Source organism: Cyprinus carpio, chromosome B12, assembly GCF_018340385.1.
Source record: "Cyprinus carpio isolate SPL01 chromosome B12, ASM1834038v1, whole genome shotgun sequence".
NCBI classification, from domain to species: domain Eukaryota; kingdom Metazoa; phylum Chordata; class Actinopteri; order Cypriniformes; family Cyprinidae; genus Cyprinus; species Cyprinus carpio.
Window position 1 is genome coordinate 7,140,633 of NC_056608.1, and position 8,433 is coordinate 7,149,065.

Consider the following 8,433-nt stretch of genomic DNA (forward strand, 5'->3'; position numbering starts at 1 on the left):
CCACACGGATTTGAGTGACTTTAATTTTGTGCTTTAAAAGTGCAAGTGAGACTTGATACACACTCATACTCTAATGCAAGGATTTCCAAACTTTTTCTTTCCGGGACCCAGTTCGACAAGTATAATACCAAGACCAAAAATACTTAAATAAATATTTATTTATTTACACACACACACACACACACACACAAGGATTTCCAAACTTATATATATATATAAAAGGGATAATCCATGGTCATCCATGGTAATCCATGGTTATTTTTATTATGTCCACTTTTAAAAAGACAGAGATGAAGTATTACGCTATGATCACGTATACAGGGGTGTTGCTAGGCCCCTTGTAGGGAGAGCTTCAGCTCTTCAGCTATACACGAATTCGTGATAGCTTCCTCAGTCACCTTTAAAAGGCCCGCCCGGATGGCTTCTTCACTTTCGCATTCCATTCGGTCTTGCGGACAGTCGCGTCCGCACAGCTTTCTATACTCAAACTCTGATGAGCGTGGATTGACGAGCTCTACACATGCAACAGTATACCCAGGGGCGTTGCACAAGATCCCGGGCCCTATGCATAGGCAGTCCTTATGGGCCCCCAATAAAATATATTCCACACTTTTCAAGGGCCCTCTCTTCCTTTGGGGCCCTGGTAATCAGTACTGGTTTTACCCCCAGTCCGACGCCCCTGAGTATACCACCTACTTGACTACTCTTCCCAGCCGGCATTTCAACGTTGAAACAACGTCAGGTACCAGGGTTGAATCAACGTTGAATTACCTTTCGATTTTGCAAATTGGATCAACGTTGATATTGTGACGTTGATTCACCGTTGAAATTACGACATTGATTCACTGTTGAAATCGCGACGCCGTTTCAAACCGTCTTACCTTCATCATGGTTGAATTATGGTCGTTCTGTAGACGTTGGCTTAACGTTGAATTAGGTGTTGATTTTGAAAAGTGAATCAACGTTGATAACACGACGCTGTTTCACCGTCGTACCTTGCACCATGTATAGATTACACAACTGTATGTTCAATTAGAGCCTAGTTTGCATTTAGATCAACACTGTACATTATAAAGGCTAAAAATCAAATGACTGGCAGCAATGGCTTTACAATCAACTTCAATAAACTACCACATGCTCAGAATTGTAAAACAGCAGTTTTATTTTGGAAACGTACTGTATAAAACAGATGAAAATAATCCCAAACTTTATTTTGCAGAGTATGTATGGATGTATTGTTAAAAACACGTAGAAGAACAATTCAAATACAATAATATTTAAAGGTTTTTGTAAAATAATTTGGCATATTTTTGCATATAAATGCATATTTTGTGTGGCACTTGCAAGAGAAACCATTGTAGCTTTATGACGGAAACCAGCTGATCTTTTATTTTGGTGGAAAACTACAGTTTCTGTAAAAAATTTTTTTTTGTATTGTGTCTCATTACAAGAGATGTGTACATTTGTGCAGTGAAAATGTGTTGAACAGTTCGAGAATGGAACCGGCAACCAGGGACGCTGTAAGGGCAGGGAAGGTTAGGATAATTCCAAGGAACCAGCGTTAGAGGGGGCACCCCGGGGGGGGGGGGGGGGGGGGGGGGGGGGGGGGGGCATTTTTCTAACGGGAATCCCCCCCCCGGACTGTGTCTTTTTTTACCGCAGGGAACGCGGAATGTGATTTCCACCGAAGGTGAACCTAAAATGTTAGAACCAACAGCCTTGTGCATATAGTGTGGTTGTGCTTCAGGTGATCCTTGAAAGAGTCCCAGCTCTAGGTCCTTTCTGACGCCGTCCCCTCCACTCTCTCCCACTTGTGTGCTTTCTGTACTGTCCTGTATAAACAAACACAAAAACACCAAAAATAAATCCTCATAAAATATCAACTTTGATATTGTGAAATATATTTAACTGAAAACTGAATGCAAAATAAATAATATCACACAATATTTTCACTTTACAGTTCAATAACAAGTGAAGTTGGAAACAAAGTGCACAACACTATTCATTAAACACTTATTTAATGTATTCAGATGAAAGTTTACAATATTAACAAATTATTCACAAGTAGTGTTTTCAGAGCCCACAGTTACACTGTTTTAATCAGAGCACTAGAAATACAGTGTAGTAAAACAAGTAAAATCAAATTAAGTAAATTTTTATTAAACTAAATAAAATCAAAACCTATCACAAAAAGTCAATGAATCTCTACCAGAAGTGACAGTGCAATGCAGCAGCTGAACAATTTCTTACCAATGTTTCAATAAAAAGCTGGATCCTTGATGACTCTACAAGAGGAAAGAAGAAATGGTTTACTGAAAAGTTCTTAAAAAAGCAGGATTTCATTTTATACCATTTCTTTAAACCAGTGGTTCTCAAAATTTTTTTTACCAAGTACCACTTCAGAAAATATTTGTCTCTCTAAGTTCCACCATAATGAACATTAAATTTCAGCAGCGTAGTAGTCCTAACTATTCAGCTACAGCTCTGGAGTTCAAAAATGAGGCAGTTTTATTCCTAATAAGAATATTTATTTGTTGTCAGCCACTTTAACATTGTAAATACACAGTTTGAACATTAACACTGCACTGTGCTTACATACAGGTAAATGAAAAACGATTAAATTAAAATGTTATAACAAAAGTTACATAACTATACTGTACTTAAATGTAAAAAACAACAACAAAAAAAAAACCTGTGTAACCACTACAGGGGGCCTGACACTTTGAGAACCACTGCTTTAAACAATCCTAATTTATTTTTAAATTCATTTTCATTAATTCATTTAAATTGTACCGACATTTGCAATTATATGTTTCAGAAAACACTTTGGGACTATTATAAGAATAAAAACATATATAACAACACACCTAATCCATGGGATTCATATCAGGAAAATGTGGAAAAATCTCTAAAATACAGACATTAACACATAATTTACCAGCAACACAACAACATCAGATGAGCATCTAACTTGAGCATCTGTGATAAAGCAATACAAAAACACACACACAGGTATTTATTTATCTTCTGCAGGTTACATGTCCTTTAAGCTACCCATTTGTAAACTCTGGTAACGTAACGATATAACTTACTTTACTATTTTCAAAAAGATAATAAAGATAGTGATTTTCCTACCTCATTTTGCCAGTATGTTTGCAGGACCTCGCAGAACACATCTGACACTTCTTGTGTTCACATTACAGTTTTTGTTCTCCATTGACATGTCACGACTCAAATTCGCTCAAAAAAATAAATAATTAACAGGCAAATATAAAATAATTCGGGACCGACCGAGCAGTTACAGCAGCAGCTCACAGTCAGCCGCCTCACTCACAGAAAGAACGATAATAACGGTCATATTTTCAAATGTAGAAAGGCGCGAACCGATTCACTGTCCAGTTTCCTGGATGACAGCCAGATTAACCAATCATGATCAAAGCAATAAAGTAAAACAACCAGTAGGAATTGTTTCAGTGTGATAAAGCAGCTAAATGTATTTAGTTTTATTGTTGTTAATGATGAGAACATATACCTTTAGATTTTAGAATAGGTATCATGATTAAAATATTGTAAAATGCTATTAAAATAATAATAATAATAATAATATTAATTTAATATAAATAATTTAAAAGTTTATTAACCTTTTTCAACCATTTAGCATTAAACATTTTCCAACGTTGTTTGAAAGTTAAAACAACTGACCTTATTTCAACCATATTTCAACGCTGAAGGTTGGTCGTGTGCCGGAAGTTTTTCAACTGTTCAGCTTTAAACGTTGAATCAACGTTGTTTCAACGTTGAAACCACAACTGACCTTATTTCAACCATATTTCAACGTTGAAGGTCGGTCATGTGCCGGCTGGGTTGTCTCAACATTTAACAGCGCACTTTGCGCTGTTGAATGCGGACCATCCACAAGGTCACAAAAATTGGGCTAAATTTACACTCAGTGGGCCCTATCTTGCACCCAGCGCAACTGACTTTGTACACCGACGCATGTGTCATTCCTATTTTGCACCCGCGCAAAGCGCGCTTTTCCCTCCACAGAAGCACGTCGCTAAACTAGTGAATGAACTTGCGCTCCCTGGGCTGTTCAGCGCAAAAAAAGGAGGCGTGTTCCGGCGCAAACAATCCCTGGTGCTATTTTGCTGTTCCATTAAACAATTGCGCCACTGACCAGAAAAAACCTAGTCTAAAGTCAGTGGCGCGTTGCGCGTTGTTCATTATGCTATTTTAAGGGCGCATGCTTGACCATAATGTATAGCGTGCACAACGGGCATACACTTTGCTCATGTAATCTACACAGATGCAACAGTTATTTTTGCAAATCATAAATTGTTACACTAAAAAAATATTAACACATGAGATGACGGAAATCATTGTGGTGTGCCACGAAGATGTGAAAAAATAGGCATAAATCTAGCTTACAAATTATTCAGGCTAATTGTAGTAATTAAGGATCAGACCTGTTTGCCCAATAGTGGCAAGACATATATGTATATAAGGACATCTGACAAATTGGTTTGTCCGTCAAGAACCAGGAAAAAAAATCGACTGAAAAACTGAAAAATCTGAAAGACTGAGAAAAAAAAGACTGTGAAATCACCTTTACCATAATGTAAGTACATTAAAAACCTTAGTCTTCAACTTACCAGTTAAGTTGAGCTTGCTCATATTTTTTTCTTTTGCACAGTGAAATGGAGTATGACTTGGGACAACGAATTAGACGCCGGAGGGAGAGGGTATACCGGCCCAGACAGACCTATCTCTCCCTCAGTGAGGAGGAATGCATAAGAAAGCTACGCCTGACCCGACAGGCTGTGACAGACATCTGCCATCTCCTGGCAGATGAGTTGGGAACTGATGCACAATGTCCCTATGCCTTCCCCGTGGCAGTAAAGGTTACAGCGGCATTGCATTTCTATGCATCTGGGTCATTTCCAGCACCCCCTTAGCTCCATTGGAGGCATTTCACAATCTGCCATAAGTTCGGCTATACATGCAGTTACATCAGGTCTAGTCCGACATGCTGGGGAATACATCAAATTCCCCGTCACACCTGACAACCAGGAAAGAGCAAAGCAGGCATTTTGTGCGAAGTATGGGTTCCCTGGTGTCCTTGGTGTTATAGACTGCACCCATGTGCAGCTACGTGCCCCATCAGAAAACGCACTTGTATACATCAACCGCAAGGGAACCTATTCAATCAACGTACAAGTCATTTGCGATGCTTATAGTAAAATCACCCATGTCTTTGCGAATTATCCTGGCTCGAGCCACGACTCATTCATACTGGCAAACTCTACCATTCCTGCCATCTTCGAGGGGAATCCCCCGTTGGATGGGTGGCTGTTAGGGGACAACGGGTATCCGTTAAAGACATGGCTGATGACACCATATTTGATGCCAGCAACAATTCGTGAAATGCAGTTTAATAGAAAACACACACAAACACGCTGTGTAATTGAACGAACGTTCGGCATACTGAAAATGCGCTTCAGGTGTTTGGATAGATCAGGAGGCACTTTACAGTACAGTCCTCAAAAGGTCGCAGCATTCTTTGTGGCGTGTTGTGTTTTACACAACATTTCCATAAATCAAGGTTGTGTTGTTGACATAGATGAGGAAATATTAGAGGACTTAAGGAGACGTGATGGTGAACTGCATGTGCCGATGCCACTTAACCCAAATGCCCCAGCAGCAGCACGGGAGAGGAGAGCTTATTTGACAGAAGAACTGCTGCATCGTCTATAGTGAGGTAAGCAAATTTATCTCGGTCTAATGTTATACTACATTGCAAAAATATAACCATACTCGTGATTCAGAGAGAATGAGTCCAAAAAATTCAAAAGTATTTATTTGTGAAATTTCTTTGTATTTTGTCAAAAAGAAAAATCAATAGCAAACAGTAATTGATAAAAAAAAAATACAAATGGAAAATGAGGTTAAAAATATTTAAACAGAAAAAGTTTATTTCTTTTTCCCTCCTCTGGTAGTTTTGCGACGCGCGCCACGGCGGGATCGGACACCTGAGGGTCCGGGAATGGCATTGCGAGATGTGCGCCTGGTGGAACGGGTGGATGGAGATGGAGTGGGGGAAGGAGGAAGAGGCACAACAGGAGGTGGTGGTGCGCTTGAAGGGCCACGCTCCATGGCTGCAGCAATCCTCTCCAGGCTTGAGGAGATGCGCCCGAGAGGCCGCAGCAACATCGCCATCCGGTCAAGACGGCCATTCACACTTTGCCGCATCCCAGACAGCTCCCGCTCCAGCATTTCAAATCCGGTTTGCTGGAGCTGCAGGAAAGGGTGGTCCTCCGGTCTAGCAATGCTGCCACGGCGTGTAGTGGGTCTGGACCTTGATGGTTGCGCTGTTCCCTCCTCAGATGGCCCGTGCGCACGGCTCGCGAGGCCAGGGTCTTCCTGCGAAGCTGTTACATTGTTTTTCTTTATTGTGTGGCTGCGTTAAATGTTTTTCATGTAAATAACGATTAAAATATTTTCATAAGAAACCTTGTATGTGAATTTGTGTACCTTGGGGTTGGACTGCTTGCGTTCTGATTGGGTGCCGATTTCAAAACCCCCAAATCCTTCAACGCTTTCAGCGGTGAGGGTGGACGCAGCGATGTCCTCTGCTGGCGTCAGGTCCTCAGTAGAGGCAGATCCACCTCCCGTTACACGGCGTGCCCGATTGATGCTGGCCAGCTTGGACTTTCCCCGTCTTCTGATGTCATTGTAGCGCTTGCGGCACTGGTGCGACGTCCTAGGGATGCCAGCTGATGAAACAATTGTGGCTATTTCCTCCCACGCCTGTTTAACCGACGCTATTTTGGGTGGGTTTCTCCCATCCCCATACAACACAACTTCTCTGTCTTTCACTGCTCTTACAAGAACATCAGTCTCCTCGGCTGTGAACCGCTCCTGGCGTGCGCCTGGTAAATACGCCATAATAATAGCAATCCATAATGGAACTTGCGCACCTGCTTTTAAAGGGAATGTTGGATGACGCTCTGATTGGTTTTATTTCAAGTTACGCCCAAACCACACCTATGAATAATGAAGCTACTTCAGACCAACCCATTTTAGATTTGCGCCGGGCGCAAGAGCCATTTATCCCGCCGGGAAAATAGCAACAGCGCCGAGACCCGCCCACAAAGTTACTTGCGCTTCGCGCTTTGACACTTGCGTTTCAGATCGTTAAAATAGGGCCCAATATGTTATTACATACTGTTTTATAATGTTCTACAGTACTGAAGCATACATATCTGCCAGCTATACTATTTACACTTGAAGAAAATACTGCTTTTTTAGTGTAAAAAAAATCATTATTTGCACTTAGTGTAACTAGAATATAGCCTACCAATTTTCCACTTTAAATATATATTTTCAATTATCAAATATTAATATAAAAGAATTAAAATAATAATAATCATTGTTCAGTTAAAGACAGCTCAGTTTTTTCAGTTCTTTTCAGTAGTTCAGATTTACCAGGTTCCCTTACGAAAATTTATGTATGGTTTTAACAATAACACCAAAAATCATCGTTCTTGTAGCCGTGGTAACTGCAAATTAACCATGGGTTTGTTACTTCCCAGCTAGAAATGTTACGTTCCCAGGACGTTCTCAGAACGTCCCCACTAGTGTCAAGGACGTCGCCTAGTAACGTTCCGGGAACGTTCGGAGACGGTCATGATGTGGAGTTCTTTAAAGGGTCGGGGGACGTTATTTTGCGGACCTCCACAGAACATTCAGGACGTTATCGGAACGTTTAGGGGACCATGTTTTATTTGGAAATGAGATGTTCCCAGAACGTTCTAAGAACATCCCCACTGGTCTCAAGGACCTGTAGGGAACCAAACTAGAATGTTACTGCAAAAAACACTTCAGAACCTTAATCAGGAATAAGCATGCACGTTTAACACACTCAAAGATAAAATCAGTCATTTATTTATTTATTTTGTGTGAACAAAAACAGATTTTTCCAAATATTAGGAAACAGTAATAACAACAAGAACAACGATTTATATTAATTTTATGTTCAGTAAATGCTGAACAACAAGTAACAAAAACAATTATTTAAATTAAATATATACTGTGTGTGTGTGTGTGTGTGTGTGTGTGTGTGTGCGTGCGTGCGTGCGTGTGTGTCAGTCATTGTCTCCATCCCCAGGAGGTGCCCGAAGTTCTTCTTCCGCTGCCTGAAAAAATCAAACATTATATTTACCAATCACTTCAACGACTTTTTAATTACTTTTAACTTCACTTTGTTTATAAGTACTAAGTAAATAAATCAAAACAGTTATGTTATTCTAGAGAATATGTATATATATATAGAGAGAGAGAGAGAGAGAGAGAGAGAGAGAGAGAGAGAGAGGGAGGTCTCATTGAATAAAACAACTTACAGGTGTCGCGACCACCTTGGCACTGTGAGAGGTG

At 40.3% G+C, this 8,433-nt stretch overlaps 1 long non-coding RNA gene across 1 annotated transcript; it reads right to left on the reverse strand.

Annotated features, from left to right (window-relative positions):
• Window positions 1-2,125: 2,125 nt before the first annotated feature.
• LOC109084776 lies at window positions 2,126-3,542 on the reverse strand. Its single transcript, XR_006156042.1, has 3 exons — window positions 3,136-3,542; window positions 2,868-2,908; window positions 2,126-2,285 (listed from the first exon to the last, which is right to left on the reverse strand). It is a non-coding gene; the product is annotated as an uncharacterized LOC109084776 (long non-coding RNA).
• Between the last annotated feature and the right edge of the window lie 4,891 nt (window positions 3,543-8,433).